Source organism: Pinus tabuliformis, chromosome 8 (assembly GCF_031772625.1).
Source record: "Pinus tabuliformis cultivar Carrire ecotype Pingquan chromosome 8, CPIR1, whole genome shotgun sequence".
In the NCBI taxonomy this organism is placed as follows: Eukaryota; Viridiplantae; Streptophyta; class Pinopsida; order Pinales; family Pinaceae; genus Pinus; species Pinus tabuliformis.
The window spans coordinates 83,965,247-83,986,224 of NC_142294.1; positions in this window are offsets into that span (position 1 = coordinate 83,965,247).

The following is a 20,978-nucleotide window of genomic DNA, read 5'->3' on the forward strand; positions in this document are numbered from 1 at the left end:
TTTTTGAGAATTGATTCATATTCCTCTTCCATAGCGGCCCTCCATTCACTATACTGACTAGCTTCTTTATAATTAGAGGGTTCAACAACATTCATCATACTAGTTATAAAAGCATTTTCCCTATATCTTGCTGGCAACTTAACCTTCCTACTTAATCTCCTGTGTGGTGGGGTAGCTTCAAACCTTGTCTGATCATCATTTTATGGACTTGGCTTGACGTCTACATCATCTTCTTTCCCTTCCTGCTATTGTTGCATCTATTGCTGCTGCTCATTGCTGTCACCTGATTCATCACTTCCTTCTTCCACCAACAAGGGCATGTGCCATTCTTCATTACCACTCTCATGGCTTCCTTCATTAACCTGCTCATGAAACACTACATCTCTGCTCGCAAAAACTTTATGAGTAGAGGGATTAAACAGTTTCTAAGCCTTAAATTCTGTACAATACCCAAGAAAGATACATTTGATGGCCTTTCAATCCAGTTTCTTTCTATCTTCCTTTGGGACATGGGCAAAGGCTTTACTCCCAAAAACTCTCAAATGCTTAGTTGTAGGCTTATAACCAAATAAAGCTTCAAAAGGAATTTTGAAATCTAAACTTCTTATTGGACTCTGATTCTTTAGATATACTACAGTATTAATGTCTTCAGCCCAGAAGCCATTAGAAATATTCTTACCTTTTAACATACTGTGAGCACACTCCACAAGGGTTTTGTTTTTCCTCTCTGCAACCTCATTTTGTTGAGGAGTGTGGGGTATTGTAAACTACTGTTGTATCTCATTATATTTGCAGTATTTGAGGACACAAGCTTTCTTGTAATCTGCCCCTTGATCCGAGTGGAGAATCCTGATGCTTTTACCTGTCTGCTTTTCAACCATAGTTTTGAAATCCTTGAAGTATTCAAAAGTGTCACTCTTCTTCCTGAGGAAATACACCCAAGTAAATCTAGTAGAGTCATTAATAAACAGTAAAAAAATAGTATGCATCGCCTAACGATCTTGTCTGCATACGCCCGCATAAATCTGTGTCTACCAGCTCGAGTATATCTCTCTTCTTTTTATCAGCATTCACAAGAAATTTATCTCTCTACATCTTTCCCAGTGCACATGCATGACAATCAATATGAATAGGTTTTAAAATAGGAAGACCTTCAACCATACCTCTTTTCTATAAAAGCTGTAGATCATTGAAGTTAATATGGACAAACCTCTCATGCCATAAGTCCACTGTAGTCATGGCAGATGATGTCAATACCTGATGTGGTGCACTTTTGACATTTAGCTTGTATAATCCTCCCACACAAATACCTGATGCAATAGGCTTCATACAATCCCACAAGTCTTTAATGACACAATATGATTTATAAAACTATACCTTGAGATATTGATCAGTTATAGTAGAAACAAAGATCATATGCTTTTTGATCCCAGGTACATACCTTACATTATGGATATGTCTAATATTTCGATCTGGCAAAACAAAAGGAATATTACCATAACCTTTGATTTGGTACCCTCTATCATCGCCAAGATAGATGTTTGCTCTACTACTAGTCTCTTTAAAGTCTTCAAACCACTGTCTGTTCCCTATCATGTGGATGGATGCACCTGAGTCAACAAACCAGGTATCTACTTCATCCTCCTTAGTCGAAAGCGCAGAGTCAGATATGAACAAATTGATGTTCTGACTCTGTTCCTCATTAGAAAAATGACCTGCATTTTGTTTATGTCTCTTCCGACCTTCATTGAACTTATTCTTCATGAAATATCTAGCTATATGACCAGTTTTATGACAATAAAAACATTTGGTCGCAGATTCATTTCTATTGAAAGACATACCTTGATGTGGGGGCATCTTACTCTGTGGGGTTGCACTGCTCTTCTGTGCTACATTTGGCTTTCCTTTGAAGGGCTTCTTCTTTGCTATTAAGGCCAGATCTGAACTCTGAGGTTTATGATTCAACCACCTTTCCTCCTCTTGCATGAGGATCCCTATCAATCCTTCAAACACGAGGGTTTTTTCTCTTTCATTCAAGCCAGTGATGAACATCTGATACTCGTCAGTCATACCATTCATGGTGATCGTGACTAGATTTGTATCTGAAACAACTTCACCGATGTCGCCCAACTTGTTCTTGAGCTCCTTGATTCGCGAAATAAATGCTACAACTATCTCATTCTCCTCCATCTTGATGGAGAGAATCTTTCTCTTCAAGAAAAGTAATCGATTGGTGTTCTTGACCTGATAGAGATCCTTGAGTGTCTTCCAGATCTCTGGTGTAGTCTTGCAATCACGGATATGGGGAATAACACAATCTTTGACTGACAATTTCAGGAGCATTCTCGCCTTAGTTTCCTGCTTGTCCGAGTCTTGGATTGTTGATGTTGTTCCTCCTGCAGCTAGGTTCGACATCACCTCATCATTATTCCAATTTCCCATGCATTGTGTCCCTCAAGTAGGGTCTGCAGCTTGAATTTCCAACCAAAGTAATTGGATTCATCTAACTTGTTATTCTCATTGAGGTAAGCTTCTCCTAATTGATTACTCATCTTGAATGAAAGAAAAAAATTCAACCCCAACAATTTAAAAAATCAACCCTAGATCTTCAACACTACTACAAATGCCAGATCCAATGAAAATTGAGCCTAGATCCAAAACAAAAACCAGCCCCGTGTTTAAAAAATTTGCCCTCTTTTATCAAATAAATAGCCCCTCTTTTAATTAAAGAATTAAATAAAACCTTCTAATTTGAAACTTTAATTCAAAAATAAATAAATAAAACATATCTTGACTCTCTTCTTTTAAAACACTCGCTTTTCAAAAAAGAATGGCTCACGTGTGGGAAGTGATTAGTGGTTCTGACCCAGCACTTCGATGCCCGAGTTACGTTGATGTGCCAGTGGTCTATAAAATTGAACAAGGACTGTGGTGTATTGAGTCATCCTTCCCACACTATATTAGAGTGGCATCATGGAATCTCTTTGTGAAATTTGCAAATGGCAGAGGAATTTCACTGTAACTTATCCAGAATTAAAAAAAAAATCAGAGTGACCTCCGGATGACTGCCATCACCAATTCTACACTTCTCAATCAGTTGGGCATTCACCCACACAAAATTTTGATTGCCACTAGCAACCCAAAGCAACTTACCAACTCTGCGGCCTCCACGACAGTCTCGTGGAAGCAGTAGCCACGTCGACAACCAAAAGAAAAAAAATGGCACAGGGATGATTCAGTCAAATGATCTCAGTCAAACGATTTCTGTCAAACGATCTCAGTCCTTCAACCACCTACGACCTCCTCCATGTCCTTCGATCTCTACATGCCACTATTAGTTTTCTCCTCCACATGAATTCAGATCGTCCACACACAATCTGTGGTCTCCTGGAGCAACTATCCCTACTCAAAGTTGCTCTTGCACCCTGCTCATTGGCGAATTCTTTCCGATCATGGCCGGATTGTATGCCAAGGAACTCGTTCAAACCATGAAAACTATAGCCACTTACGGGAAGAGGCTTGCTTATGAGTGGTTTTGGATAGCCAACTACTAAGCATATAGGTGTAGAGGCCAATACTCAACCACAGCAGTCCCGGCCTCCCCTCTTTACATGAAGCAAAAATCCTTGGGCTATGTCAGCAGCAAAAAGCGTGCCCTCTAGCCACTCGGGAGTCCCGGCCTTCGAAATAAACAAGAAAAACATGCAGCCTTTTCACTGCAAAAACCACAGAGTCTTTTCTCAGATAGTCGATGTGCTTGGAAATTGGCTTACTTGCGCCGTTTTGGAAACAAAAAATCGCTTAAGTGCAGAAGTGAATCGACGTGACTATCACGCCAAATTCCATGTTGATCTCTTCTCAAATGCGCTGGTATCTCTCTCCACTCAGGGTACAAGCATCCTCAGCCCTATAGCTATGATGCCATGTCAAAATACGAATCAAACTTTATTAAATCACGTGAGTAGCTTACAGGTCTGAAACACCACATGTAAGACTGCCACTGCAGAACACGCTCTGCCTTAAAATTGATTACATGACAAATATATATATATGAAACACACATTTAGGATTGAACAAAATCCTAGAAAAAAGGAACAAAATCCTAAACTAAGGTTCAGTTTGAACCGTCACTCCACTAATCCATTTCTACATTAATCTCAACAGAAAACTCTATGTACAAAAGCTCTGCATAATAAAATTTCTCAACATAAAATTCTCCTCACAATGAAAGCTCTTTGTACAAAACTGAAAACTCTAAGCACAGAAGATGATAAACCAAACTGTCACTAGGACATGGCCCAGACTCCTATAAGAAGTAGCAATGGGTAATTTTTTGCAATGAGCGAAACCCTCACTGGTGATAAGGCAATATGCTCGTTGAAATGAGTAGCACTACTTTTCAACCTCACAGTGCAAAGAGGTGTAGCTCTTCGTCTCACTCACACACTACAACAAGCTACAAGCCGATCGACATAGCTTTAACAACATTATTTGTTGGGAAAAATTAGGGAGAATACTTACAACCTAAATTTTCATTGTGCAAGATTGTGAAAATGAAAAAAAATCACAATGAAAGCCTCCTCTACGCCTCCAAACACCTTACTTTTGCAAGATTGACTTCAATTGTTTTATTCATTATTGTTCCATAATATAGCCTACAACTTCAATTCCTCTTCTATTATGTTTTTCTGATTCAAAATCATAGGGATATGTTTGAGACATGGCCTTATGATGAATTTATAGTAAATATAGTAAACTTCAACCATGTGAGTCACAGGGATATGTTTGAGATATGGGCTTATGATGAATTTATAGTAAATATAGTAAACTTCAACCATTCTAGTTTGAATTAAAATTAGTAATTTATTATTTTAAAGAATTTAGAATAAAAAATATATAATTGAAAATGAAAAATAGTTTGGTATTCACACTTGAGAGCTGGATTTGTCAATTTTCATAACTTTTGAATTTGTTAATGAAATTAATCATAATTGAAAATCGAGACAATCCATGATAAAAGAGCACGGTTACTAACCTATGCCTTCTTAAGTTGCAATAATGAAATGGAATGAAATGATATTTTAAGGTCCACGAGACTAAAAATAGTCTATGAGACCATTAGTTCCCTGTTTTTCACTCTTTGCAATTCAGTGATTTTCCGATTCAAATTGATGATAAGCTGACCCAACCTTCCAACAATCCCCTCGCTAAAAAGACAATGCCAAGAAACTGATGCTAACATGTTCCCATAACTTTCTCTGATGTCTTTGAATGCATCACATTCCAAAATGAAATGGTTTTCTGATTCCACAACCCCAGACGTGCAAAATGTACACACCCCTTCTTCCCAAGCTTCTTTAGGCCTTTTCCATTGTCTTGTTTCACACCGAAGTTGATGTGAGTTGGTCCTTAATTGAGAAATAAGAACCTTTTCCCTCCATGAAATGCTAGCTCTAATGAACTCTTTTTGTTGTAAATCAGACATAGGGTTGAATTCATCAATGTAATATTTATTCTTTCTACCCAACTCTTTTTTCCATACCTTTTTACGAAACTTTTCCATAACAAAATCATTTAGCTCCTTGCTATTTGTGGGACAGGCATTGAGGTAGATATTCCATTTTTTCATCCATGTGTAGCTTTGTTTCATCCATGTTTTCTTTCTTTCTTTCTAAGTCGAAAATTCCATATATAGAAAAGAGGACCCAAAGTTGTGGAGTAGGTTAGATTGTCTACTCTCCGAAGTTTATTGACGAGAATTTGAGGAAGTAATTTGTAAAATTGTTGTTAAAGCCATATCTTGAGACTGCTACCATATCGAATGTGAGGAGGAAAATCAAAATCCCATAAATAGTATTTGCGCTTTATTTTTGGCAGAAAATGTAGATATGGGTATGCAGTCTTCCGCACAATGCTCCGCTCTTAAAAAAATGTTCAACCATGAGGATTGTTTCGGTGCCATATTTGTTGAACTCTGTTAAGATTTGTCTCAAAGGTGAGTGACAATGGATCTTCATCATCGAAAAATTCAAAAGGATTTGCACAATGTGTAAAATGCATAAAGTGGTATGTAACGGTTAGGGAACGAAAAATGTGGAGGGAGATGATTTTCTTAACCTCAATATTATTAAATAGTTAAATAAGTTTACATGGGAAACAAAAATAATTAATGATTGGGGTGAAACTCTCAACTAAACTAAATCGAATTGGGCTAAATTCAAATAGACAGTGACACCAGTATTGAGACCTAGCAGGTGGTTATAATTAAATTCAATTAAATTCTCCAATGCTACTTGTTAATTACAACCACAAAAATTTAAACTAGGATATATGTGGGTCTAAGTCTCAACTAGGTTTAGAAGTTAAAAAAAAATGACATGAGTTGGATTTTATTTCCTTTTTTTTCTTCCAAATCATGTATCCTATAAATTGTTTTAGCTTTTTATTTTTGTGTAGAATTCAAATTGCAAATTCTCCATTTACTGGTTGTAATAGTTGTGGTCAAAAATCCATGTAATAATGTTTGTAAAGGAAAAATAATAACCAAGGTCATGGGACATGTATTCCGAGTTTAATGTTGGGCAAAAGCATAGTGATGGGGATCACTTGTGATTATTTCATAGTTATGGAAATTGACAATGGAAAAATGACATTAATTGACATTTATTTATGAAAATAATAGAAAATAGGAGAAAAGGAAGGTGAAAGGTCACAGGTTTCATGTGAGGAGGAAAATGAAGGAAAACAATGGAAAATGAAAAAATTAAAGGCCTCAATGATAAAAAGGTTTCTAGGATCAATTCGTAGTTCAGTCTTCGGCTCTCTCATTCTATTCTCTCTCTCAAACTCTTGGACACTTAGAGTTTTCTTGGAGCACTCTTGGAGGAGTGTAGCATACTTGGGATTTGGAGCAAGAAGACAAAGGAAGAGCAAGAAAGTGCAAGGGGACATAGGGATCATGAGCTACAATGAGCTTTTCTTACACATACCGAATTGCATGCATGATTTCTTTGCTAGTTTTGGCATGCATGGCACATGCATGTGGCTTCGTGGTTATGATCTGTCATTGGCATGGAGGATTGCCTAGATTGACTATGGTTTTTCCTAGCCTTTCAATTTCTTAAACAACCATGGTGTTGTGGGCTTTATCTTTGTTTTCTAGTTGTTGCTCATGTTACTTTGGCTATGGGTTGAGTTACTATTTCCTGGAGCCTTGGTTGAAAAAACGCTCTGGAATCCCTGTAACAGCTTGGGTTGAGTTACTACTCGTGGAAGCCTTGGTTGGACAAATGCTCTGGATCCCTTGGTGGGTTGAGTTACTAGTCTTAGAATCTTTGGTTGGACAAATGCTATGAAGCCTGACAGTAACTGTGAGTTGAGTTACTTGTCTTGGAAGCCTTAGTTGGAACAAATGTTATGGATCCCTAGACAACTTGGGTAGAGACTGATATGGTGATGGTTAGTGATGTTCGGCCATGAGGTGGAATCACTAGTTCAAGGTTGAGGTGGTTTGGCCTCTCACAGCCATGGTTTGGTGTTCCTGATTTATTCCATGAGATCCCACATTCATGTTTGGAATATGGCACACGGCTCATTGGCTGAAAGAGAGATTCAGTTCAACCCAATCTATGGTTGAGTGGTATGTGGAAGTCCATGAATTGGTTGGATTTTCATGTGTTAATAATAGCTCATTTTCCTTTTGTATTTCATAAGTAAATGTGCTTTTTATTATGTCTCTTTAATGGTTGTTTCATCATTGATATATCTCTCATTATTCATTGGTTATAAGCATGACTCTTGATAATATTGATCAATGTCTCTCATCATGTCTTAGTTAGTATATGAAATATTAATGAATGAATGTCCTAATAGATAAAAACACAGCTATTAGGAGGAGACATTAGTCCTCCTTGATGATTCTCATATAAGTATGAGATCCCTATGTTCATATCTGTTGATATGACTTGTAGTTTATATGCTTATGATATATTTAATGAAATTTCTGTCATGGATGGTACGAGTCATGTCAAGTCCTTATTCAAGTGTTTGTATTAGTAGCCTTATTTCATTGCTATTTATCAATTCTGGAAGTTTCATGAAATTCTGTGCAGAGGCTTGAGATCTAGCCCTGAAAAAGTGGCTCAGAATTTGGGTTCGTTGGCACAGAACTACTTGAAGAAGCCCACAGTTGCATGGATGCCTTGTTGTGGGAGCAACTGGAGGGTATCACTCCCATGGGGTCTAGTTCAGAAAATCATCAAGTTGTCTTAGGGGTTTGGCACCTGGAAGGGTTTGTTGCCTCGTGAAAGTTTTGTAGCTCCTACGGAAGGTTAGATTGGTCTCGTCTTATCGGTTCCACTTCCTTAACTAGACATGGGGACTTGAATCATATCATAGTAACTCTTCATCACATGTTTACCTCGATGGACTGGTTAACTTGGGTAAACATGGGAGGAGTTTTTTAAATAGTGGTATCAAAGCATGGTTTTGTTCTCCTTGGGTGATGTTGGGTTTCCCTTTCTCTTTGGATGAATGTGTTTTCATGTGTACATGTCAGTTGCATATATGTTCATTATGTTTGTGATTTATGTGCTTCCTATGTATGCATGGTGGTGGAATTATGTTTGGTAACTAGGATAATTATTGAGACGATGTCTATATATTGTGATGATTATGATTATACATGTATTGTGATAATCTAGTTGGTCTTGCAGACGAGACATCCTTCCCTACACTATACTGGGGTATGTTGGTTATATTTATGTTTTTATTTAGCTCACATGATATATTTATAGGAAGAGAAGATTAAAGATGACTAGCAAGATGGTAGATTACATTTCATGAGACTCTCCCTACCAATCATATGAGCAACATGGTGATGGGTATTCTCCTCACATAACAGACACATTGAGAAGTTTGAAGGTAGAAATAAAGAGTTACAAAGTAGATAATGACATAATCATTTGGGCATAGTAGAAACAGACATAGGTCAATGCAGTTACCCTTTATAGATTGTCAGACTTGCAAAGATAACGACCACTTAAAATCATTCATGGGCAGGTGGACACGATTAATGGAGCATATGGTAGTGGGTCACATGGTGGGCACAGGTTGGGTAGAGATGACACAATTAGAGATGGAAGGTTCCTAGATACACCTAATAAATGAGGCAGTGGAAATGGGATTTACTCTAGTTCTCATTCAGACATGTATCATGGTCTTCATCGGAGTCATCCTTATACAATGAGTGACAAGGGATATTTGACATATGAACTCAAGAAAGCCAAGCCACCTGCATTTGGTGGAGAAATGAAGAAGTCACAGGATGCAGAACCCTGGTTTCTTGGGATAAATAATTTAATCAGATTACATGATTACTTAGTGAACCTGAAGGGCAATATATTGGGGGTTCAGTCCTAAATCTAAAGCGGATATTTGGTGGGAAGATGTAAATAATGTTAAAGGCATTTGGGAAGAGGATTTGACTTGGAGTGAGTTTGAGGGACTTTTCAGGAAGAAGTATCTATCAAAGAGATACTATGATGATAGGGAAAGATAATTCTATGAGTTGAATATGGGATCCATGACCGATGATGATTACACTAACAAATTCTTGGAGTTATTGAGGTATGCACCTTATCTTAAGGAGGAGAAAGAAAAGATCTAGAGATTCATTAGTGGGTTGGCGATAGAATTAAAGGACAAGATTGAGTTTGATGAGCCTAGATCATTGAAGGAAGCCACTAGGAAGCTAAAGCATTGTTATTAGCAATCAAAGCGTAAATATGAGACTAAACAGGATTAGAAAGATAATGATAAGAATAAACGGAAATGGTATAAGAAGCGAACAAGACCTCAGGACACGGGTAACAAATAGAATTCAACACTACCTAAAAAGTTCAATGCACCTGATAAAGGACAAGGATTTTAGTTTGAGGAGTAGAACAAGGATGATGGTAGGAAACATTTATAGTGTTGGACTTGTGGTGGAGAGCATCATAAAGGAGATTGTCCACAAAATTAGGGTGGTAGGCCTCAAAACTACAATGCACAGGAAGTGTAGACCGTGGAGGATGTTGGGCAGAGTATTCCATGGATCTATGCAACATTGAATAATAGGAAGCCATATCACTAGGAATCTATTATCGATATGGGCGGTAAGCTTTGTGATCAAGTTGTTTCTATTTGATTGACCCTGGATCCAATTATAATTATGTTATTCCTTACCTAGTGGATAAGTGTGGTTTGAATAAAGAAGTGAATGTAGGGTTTTAGTTAGTGCAGTTTGCCACATGTACTCAAAAAAGAGTTCATCACCGGGTAAGAGCTTGTGCATTTTAGTTGAATGGTATGCCTACGTCGACACTTTTGAATGTGCTCCCATTGGGATCATATAGTATGATTTTGGGTATGGATTGGCTATATCTTCACATAACTAAAGTGGATTGTTATGACAAGGCCATTGATTGTTTGGATGAAAATGGAAATAATCTTGCAAGGTAAGAAGAAATAAATATTACTTAGGATGGTTACAAATATGTAGGAAAAGTGTAGTTGCAGGAAATTGTGTGTAGTGTTTGTAGTGCATATTTCTAGTGACAAAGGTAAGGAAGTTGAGGATGCAGATGCCTTGAAGAAGTACCCAGTTCTACAACAACTTTAGGATTTATTTCCCACAAAGATTCTAGAATTTCCACCTCATAGAGAAGTGGAATTTTCTATTGAGTTGGTATGAGGGGTATCACTAGGATCAAAGACACCATACAAGAGGAGGACACTAGAGTTAGAGGAATTGAAGTTGTAGTTAAAGGAAATTATTGACAAGGTATACATTAGGCCATGTGTATCGCCTTGGGGTGCACTAGTGTTGTTTGTGAAGAAGAAGGATGGTACTCTTAGATTGTGCATCAATTACAGATAGTTGAACAAGGGGACCATCAAGAATAGGTATAAATTTATGAGGATTAATGACTTATTTAAACAATTGAATGGAGGAGCAGTGTTCTCGAAGATTGACTTGAGATACAGATATCATCAGGTACACATTAAAGAATAGGACATCTACAAGACTACTTTTCGGACCACGTAGGGGAATTATGAGTTTGTTGTAGTTCCATTTGGTTTGACTAATGCTCTAAATAATTTTATGTGCCTTATGAATAGTGTATTGTGTCCTTATATAGACAAGTTTGTTATTGTATTCATTGATTATATATTGATATATTCCAAGAATGAGGAAGAACATGTTGAACACATAGAAACAATATTGAGATTGCTAAGAGAGCATCAATTGTATGCATGGCTTATAAAATGTAGTTTCTTTTAGATATAGGTACATTAATCGGGGAATTTTGTTTCCAAGGAAGGCATAATAGTGGATCTGGAAAAGATAAAAACTATCATGGAATGGGCATCTCCTAGAAATGTGGATGAGCTAATATCATTCATGGGGTTAATAGGATATTATGGGAGATTCACCAAGAAATTCTCCTGGATTTCCTATCCCATTACAAATGAAAGGTAAGAAATTTGAATGGACAGAGGAATGTGTCACCATTTTTGAGCAGTTGAAACAACTGCTGACCAATGCTCTAATTTTAAAGATTGCATATCTAGATAAATAGTTTTTAGTGTGTACAGATGCTTCTAAGAAAGGATCTGGTGGGGTATTGATGCAAGAGGGATAGGTGGTATGTTATGAATCAAGGAAACTGAATGAGCATGAGAAGAATTATGTTACACATGATCTCGAGCTATCAGCGATCATCCATGCTTTGAAGATCTAGAGGCACCACGTTCTTAGCGGGAGGTTTTTATGGATGAACGACCACAGTGGATTGAGATACTTGTTTGACCAATAGAATCTGAATGCCGGACAAGCTAGATGGTTGACCATGATCAGTGAGTTTGACTTTGAGATCAGGTACATTAGAGGTAAAGATAAAAGGGTTGCACATGCCCTTAGCATGAAAATACATGTAAATCACATAGCAGCTATCCACTTCTATGGGAAAAAATTATAGTATCATATCTTGCAAGAAAGATAGCAGGATGATAGGTATAAGGAACTTATGCACATGTTACAATAGGGTACAGGTGATCAATATGTAGAGTATCATCTCACGGTAGATGGTTTGGTCATATTTAGGGATAAAATATATGTGTTGAACAACAGTGAGATCAAGACGATTATGCTGAATTTCATGCTAAATCGTACTCAGGTCACCCAGGATATCAAAGAACGTTGACAGCAGTGAGGAAGTTCTATTATTGGCAAAAGTTGAAGAAGGAAGTGGTAGAGTTTGTGGCTACGTGTTTGGATTTTCAATAAGTAAAAGAAGAGTGTAAGCATCCAAGTGGATTACTACAGTTGATTCTGATTCCAAAGTGGAAATGGGACTTCATTTTCATGGCTTTCATTACAGTTTTTCCAAGGAAATCTAGACAACATGATTCTATCATGGTTTTGGTGAACATGTTGACAAAGGTTGCACACTTCATTCCAATGGTGCCTACCTATTCAGCTAATGAACTAGCACAGGTCTTCATCAGAGATATAATGAAGGTTGCATGGTGTACCAAAGAAGATCATACTAGACAGAGATGCCAAGTTCACTTCTAGGTTTTGGAAATAGTTATTTGCCGGTTTGGGTACATAGTTGGCCTTCAATATAGCTTATCATCTGTAGACAAATGGATGAACATAGATGGTCAATAGAATTTTGGAGGACATGTTGAGAATGTATGTCATGCATCAATAATGAAAGTGTGAAGAGTCTCTTCCACTCGTAGAGTTTGCTTATAACAATAGGTATCAAGAGTCTTTGAGGATGAGTCTGTTTGAGGCACACTATGGATGTGGTTGTAATACTCCCATTAATTGTAGTGATCCAGTGAACATGGTGTTGATAGGACAAGACATGTTGGCAAACATGGAAAAGGAAATGTGGGTAATCATGAAGAGTCTCAAGGCATGAACAGATAGAAAACATATTTGTGTAGATAAAAATAGGGTGTTTAATTAGTTTTAGGTTGGGGGACATGTGTACTTGCGCATCAAGCCCAAGAAGAGCTCCTTGAGGATTTGATCATGTGCCAAGATCGCAACTCGGTATTACGAGCCTTTCAATATTCTTGAAAGGATTGGACCAGTAGCCTATCGACTTGCGCTGCCGCCAACAGTGAAAGTCCATGATGTTTTCCATGTGTCATTGCTTAAGAAGTATGTTAAAGATAGTGATCATGTGATTGACTGGTATCTATTCTAGGTGGCTCCAGAAGGTGAATTCCAGCCAGAACCCCAATTCATTTTGCAGAGAAAGATGCTCATGCACCAACCAAGCAATTGAGGAGGTTAAAGTCCAGTGGAAGCACTTTGGGTCCGATGAAGCTACATCAGAGATGGTTGATTAGATGCGGGCTATGCATCCTTCTATGTTCAATAGTTGAGTCGATGTATTTTGGTATATTATTTGATGTGGTGTTTTGGTATATGTATATATGTGTATAGATGTAGATACCGCCATGAGCTGTGTTATAAAGCTCCAATAAGTGGTATGGTTGTCACGTTGTTATGTTTGTCATATTGGTTTTCTTTCTAGTAGGTTGTTCACTGTAAATATTGTAGCGAGCTAAGTCATAAAGCTCCATGGGTAGCACATTTCACTTTTCAATAGCCTAGTTGGTTGTAGGTGTCATTGAACACTGAGGACAGTGTTCCCCCAAGGGGGAGGGTTTTGTAATAGCCCTAGTAAAAAATCCATGTAATAATGTTAGTAAAGGAAAAATAATAACCAAGGTCATGGGACATGTATTCCAAGCTAAATGTTGGGAAAAGACATATTGATTGGGATCACTTGTGATTAATTAAGGGCTATGGTTGTGAAAGGAAATGGTAAAGGAAACGTGGCATTAATTAGCATTTATTTACCAAAATAATGGAAAACTGGAGAAAAGGAAGGTGAAATGTCACAGGTTGCATGTGAGGAAGAAAATGAAGGAAAATAATGGAAAATGATGAAAATATAGGCCTCAATGATAAAAAGGCTTATGAGGATCAATTCACGGTTTTTTTTAGTTTAATCTTTGGTACTTTCATTCTATTCTCTCTCTCACATACTCTTGGACAAACAAATTTTTCTTGGAGCGCTCTTGGAGGAGTGTGGCATACTCAAGATTTCGAGTTAGAAGGAAAAGGAAGATCAAGAAAGTGTAAGGGAACAATGGGATCAACAACTAATTCTATTTTTTTCTTGCAAGTAATAAATTGCATGTATGATTTCCTTGCTATTTTTGGCATGCATGGAACATGCATGTGGTTTCTTGGTCATGATATGTCATTGGCATCGAGGATTTCTGAGATTAATGGTGTTTTTTTCTAGCCTTTCCATTTCCTGGAAAACCATGGTGTTGTGGGTTTTATCTTTGTTTTTTGGTTGGTTCTCATGTTCCTTTGGTTGTGTGTTCACATACTAGTTTTTGGAACCTTGGTTGGAACAACGCTTTGAAAGCCCTGTAACAACTTGGGTTGTGTTACTAGTCCTATAAGCCCTGGTTGGATAAACCCTCTAGATCCCTTGGTGGGTCGAGTTACTAGTCCTAGAAACCCTCGTTGGACAAATTTTGTAGAGCCCCGCAATAGCTATAGGTTTAGTTACTAGTCCTACAAGCCTTGGTCGGAACAAATGTGCTAGGGCCCTAGACAACTTGGGTAGAGACCGATCTAGTGATGGTTAGTGATGTCTGACAATGAGGTGGAATCACTGGTTGAGGGTTGAGGTTCTTTGGCCTTTGAAATCCATGGTTTGGTGTTCTTAGTTTATTCAATGAGATCCCACATTCATGCTTGGAATATGACGCGATGGTGATTGGCTGAAATAGATATTTGATTCAAACCAATGTATGGTCGAGTCGTATGTGGACATCCCTGCCTTGGTTGGATTTTCATGTGTTAATAAGAGCTATTTTTCCTTTGGCATTTCATGAGTAAATGTGCTTGTTGTTATGTGGATTTAATGTTTGTTTATTCATTGATATTATTCTAGTTATTCACTCCTTATAAGCATGTTTCATGACAATCTTGATGCATGGCTTGCATCATGTTTTGGTTTGTAGATGAAATATTAATGAATGAATGACCTAATAGATAAAAATGTAGTTATTGGGAGGAGACATCAATCCTCCTTGACGATTCTCATATAAGTATGAGATCCCTATGTCCAGATTTGTTATTATGACATTTAAATTACATGTTTATGTTATGTTTGATGAAATTCATGTCATCGCTGGTAGGGGTCAGGTCAAGTCCTTATTAAAGTGTATTTGTTAGTAGCCTTATTTCATTGTTATTTATAAATTCTGAAAGTTTCGTGAATTTTTGGGCAAAGGTCCGAGTCATAGCCCTAAAAAAGTGGTTCAAAATTTGGGATTGTTGGCACAAAACTACCTGAAAAAGGCCACTGCCACATGGATGCCTTGTTGTAGGATTGAATAGAAGGTCTCCTTCGCATGGAAGGCTTTCCATGGGAGTAATTGGGGGTTTAGTTTAGCAAAACATCAAGTTGTCTCAGGGGTTTGGCACATGGAAGGGTTGGTTGTCTCTTGAAGGTTCTGTAGCTCCTGAGGAAGATCAGATTTGTCTTGTATTGTGGGTTCAATTTCCTTAACTACACATGGGGTGTTAAATCATATCATAATAAATCCTCATCACATGTTTACCCTAGTGGACCACTTATATTGGGTAAATGTGGGAGGAGGGTGTTACATTGGTACAACGCTTCCATTGCTCCAGGTTTTCCAAGCATATGCTTGGTTTATTAAAAAATCGGCTTGTATGTGGATTGCTACGACATGTAATTTTCTATAATGTGATTAATAAACAATTATCTCTTCAAAACTCAAATACATGAATATTTCATTAATTTTTTCATCATCCAAGTTTCCTTCAACATTCGTCTATGCAACTTCAATGTAGACTTTATCAAAACATTGTTTCGCAAGTCATGGTTCAAGGAACTTTAATTCTTCTTTAAATTTTGTTGCTTCTTTATGGTTGTTACTAACATCTACACACTCAAAATCAAATTTAGGATTAAAAACATTTGCAAGATCATATTCTTTTTTCTCTACAATGAGAGATTTCTCTTCTCGTACATCCTTCTCTGCTTCTATTTCTTCCACTTCTTGCTCCAAATAGGGTGTATTCCACTTGGTTTTTAGACTCAGACAAGCTTCTCTCATCGCTAGCATCATGTAGATATGATGTTTTTCTTGCATTATATACAACCATTCATCATTAACCAACAATTCTTCATCAAAATTAACATCAACAAAGTGAATCGTTGGATTCACCATAACACTGGATGCTCCAAAGGCAACTTCATTGTCATCATCAAGCATTGTTAATGGATTCACCAAATTTCCATTCACTCGTGGTTGTGCACAGTGGTCACAAGCACGTGTGTGCTCTTTTTCTACAACTGGTAGCAAACCTTGATCATTTTCATCCACTTTGAAGTGGGAATAACCAAAATATTCATCTCATTGTAGATCTGCGACTATAGATCCATCTTCGTATTCAACTTGAATGCTCCCCCTTACACCAAAATTCCTCTCAAGGGTTTCTCAAGCTTCCTTTATTGTATTTGCATATGTTATTAGGGGTATAATGTTGCCATCTATAGATTATTTTATGCATTTTAATGCAAAGGTGTTCTTTTGCATTGTCACTTCCAAATCATTCAAAAAAGATTCATACATCTCTTGTTGTTTCTTCAACTTCTTTAGCCTTTTGGCTTTTCCCATTATTTATTCGGTCCTTTCTTCACATAGGGTTGAACAATTCCAGTGCAATGCTCTTTACTCTGTTGTGACTTCCACCTTTTTCTTCTCTTAAAAAAAACCCTTCTTTGAGCAATAGCTTTTCAATTTCACTAGAGAAACTTATTTTTCACTTGCACTCAAATGTATCTACTTCACCATTCTTTTTTTTAATTACATGCATCCTTTTAAAAGGCTCATTTTTCCTTTTATTGAGAAGGGACCCTACATACCCATTGAAATCATTTAAATAAATCCTTTAAACATAAGCCTTTATATAAATCCTCCAAATAAACTTTTGGAAGGTCCTTTTTTTCTTACAAATTCCTCCTCTTCTAAAACACAAAAACTTAAAAAATATTCATGCACCTTTTTAAAATGATCAAACAACTCGACTTTTGACTTGTCATTTGTGGCTCGTACTTCTCGAGCTTTGAAATAAAAGTGCATTGTTTGTTAAAATTTGACTCGTGCTCCAATTAAAAGTTGACCTCGATCTCCTTTAAACTCTGTTCTTCAAGCTTCATGCGAAATCTGTGATTTGGATCCTACTATTAATATTTCTTCTTCGCACCTTTCAACACACTAGGATTGCTATGAGTCACAATATTTGGCAGAATCTTAAGATTGACCCTTTCATCACACTTCCTCTCTCTTCAGGGGTGCGATGGTCGCACCATTTTTTTTTTAAATGGTGGGTGGCTTGTAGCGTTGCTAGTTCACAAATTAAAAAAAAAAAAAAAAAAATCTTCCAACCACGCAATAACTCACTCCCCCAACCTTCTTCACAACAACTTTTTCAAAAAGCAGAGACTTCTTCTACAATTGCTTGCTCATATTCTCTACTACTCTTTCAAGGAGTCTTATGCAAATTGAGCTCTGATACCATGCTAGAGAATAAAAAATGTGGAGTGAAGATGCTCTTCTCAATATTTTCAAACAATTAAATAAGATTACACATGAGACAACATTAATTAATGACTGAAGTGAAACTATCAACTAAAATTAACTGAATTGGACTAAACTCAAATATATTGTGACACCTAGATCGACATCTAGCAGGTGGTTGTAATTAGATTCTCCAACAATAACCAACAACGAGGATAATTGAGTGGAGGAATGAAATCTTGTTGATGAAGAAGTTGGCTTCAATCAAGTCCCATCCTAGATGTGTTAGGACTTATGAGATAAGAGGATTTAGTAGTGAGCGAAGAAGGTCAATAAGTTGTTCTTCTATCCACTATAGCCGTACATCACAAAGGATTTTATCTCCTTGAGATCACAGTTTTTCTTAGATTCTACAAGTGCTTTGAAGGAGGCCACATCATTGGCTTAGTTGTTACCATTAAACACTTCCACACTGATTTGGGCTCCAATAACCAATTTGATTTTTGTGAAAATGTTTTTGTGGTTCCAATTGTAAATATGGAACATGCAACTTCTTATGAGGAGATGCAAAGGTACGGAAGCCACACTAAAATAGAACTAGAAGAAACTCAACATGTTGTAGAAGTTTGTGTCTAGTGTTATCATGCATGTAGTAGAGAAATTGACCAAGCCAATGAAAATGAAAACTAGTCAATATATTAAAAATATTGTGTGGAAGTTCATTTGGAGAGGTCTTCCATACAAACACATCCACACAAAGGTTGTCTAAGGGTGTAGAAAACTAGATCACGTTTGTTTTTCAATAAAATAGAACCAAATAATTTGATACTTGTGCAGGAACATAAATAATAAGAATTAATTGAACATATGTGGAGGGACAATTATTAGCATATAAATAGTTAATAAATAATATACCACTTAATGAGGTAGGGAATGCTATTAATATAAATAATTTGAAATATAATTATCATATTTTATTCAGTGTGCGTAGATCCTTGTGTTGAAGTTCATTGTGCGGCTTTAAGCGTGTAGGAGACAAAAACTTGGGAATTGGAAAAGGAAGGTATTTTCTCATATATTGTCGAAGCATGAAAGGAGACTTAGGAGATTGCTAAAAGAAGCCTAATTGCAAAGAAAACGTGGAATGTGGATAAGGAGAACCTTTTGTCTTCAATAGGTAAGACATTTGAGAAACGAATTGAAGATATGAATATTCGATATGAATATTTTATTAAAAAAAAGGCTTTTTGAATTTAAATTTTGATTCAAAAAACTCAGAAAAGAGTTATATTTGATTATCGTATTCTTGTTTCTGAGAGAAGCACCAAACATAAGAACATAATAAACTACAGATACAACTGCTAAATTACCCACACAAATACAAAATTTGAGACTGGGATATTTGCCTCTGGATGAGCATCTCTACTAATACAAAAAATTGAGTCGGTTACATCAATTAAAATATTGATTCTGGAAGGAAGTGCTTCCCCTTCACATTTGAATAAGCTAAGCCGGTGTTTCTGTTTCTAATCTGCTCAAGTCGATTCGTTGTGTGGTGAGGTGGTGGAAGATACTTGAGAGGGTGGAAGATTTGTGGCGACATTATTCTCCTTAATTATTTCAGCAATTTTTTTTTACTCTTACATCAAAAAAATTCGTTACATTATACATACTCCTATATTTTCTCTATGGATTTCAAACAATTCTTTACCTAAGGGTTTTGTCAATATTTCTACAAACTAGTCTTTTGATTGCAGTACACCATAAATATTTCATTATTTATTACTAATTCTTAAATGATGTGATACCTCGTATCAATATGCTTACTTTTCCTATGGAAAATTGTCACAGAAAATTTGAGTTGGTTCATTTTGTACATACAATAACTCAAGCAAAATTATTCTCATCCACATAGTTCGCTTCTATTGCTGCAACAAACTCTACCTCAGTAGATGATAAAGTCAAAATAGATTGTTTCTTTGATTCCCATGCTACTACAGTTGATCCAAAACTGAACACATACCCATATGTGCTCTTCTTGTCATCAATATTACTTGCAAAGTCACTATCTGTATATCATGTTAGTTTAAAATCTAAATCTGATGCATACATAATACCATAATTTCTTGTTCTATCAACATATCTTAAAATCCTTTTTCAAACCACCAAATGGGTACTATTCGGAGACTCCATGAATATAAAAATTAAACTCACAACAAACATTATATAAGCCCTTGTTGCATTCAAATACATAATATTTTAAACCAATTTCTTATACCATGTTGGATCAACATTTGAACCTTGATCATTCTTAATGATTTTTGCACCAATTACATTTGTGGTTACAATTCGCTTACAATTATATATCTTGAACCTTTTCAATATATCTTTTACATATTTATATTGACAATTGAAAATACCATATTGAAATTGAGTTACTTCGATACCAAGGAAATATTTCATTATACCTAAATGAGTCATCTCAAATTATGTTTTCATTCTTGTCTTAAAATAATTTATTAAAAGATTTAGAGTGAAAATCAAATCATCAACATGGGCACACAATCACATTTTTACCTTCCTGGTTTACCTTTCTATATATATTTGGCTCACTTGGACTCCTAATGAGCCCAATGTTATTCAAATATTCATCAATTCTACTATACCATACTCAAGGTGCTTATTTCTATCCATATAATGCTTTCTTTTATTTGTAAAATTTATCTTCTTGTCAATAAATTTCATATCCTTGAAGTTGTTTCACAAAAACCTCTTCTTCCAGAAACCCATTTAAAAATGCAGACTTAACATCCATCTGATATATTTTCCATTTATTTTGCATAGAAATAGCTAATATGATCCTTAGTATGTCAAGTCTAGCTACAAGTGAAAAAGTTTAATTCTAATTAATACCAGTTTGTTGACTAAACCGCTTAGCTACAAGTCTTGCTTTATGTTTATCAATTTCACCTTCAACATTCACTTTAGTTTGTAAATCCATGTAACACCTATAGTATTTTTACCTTTTGGAAAATCTAAAAGCTCCAAAGTATTATTTATTTCTATAGCATCAATCTCTTCATCCATAACTTTTATCCAAACTTCCGCTTTTACAACTTCATCAAATTTATAGGATCATGTGGAATTAATGCAAAATTTGAAATATTATCTATTTCATCATTTTACTCATACATTTCTTTCAAAATTCTAGTATTCTGACCTTTAATTATGTTCTTTAATGTAGCTATTGTACAATTATATTCATTACTCAC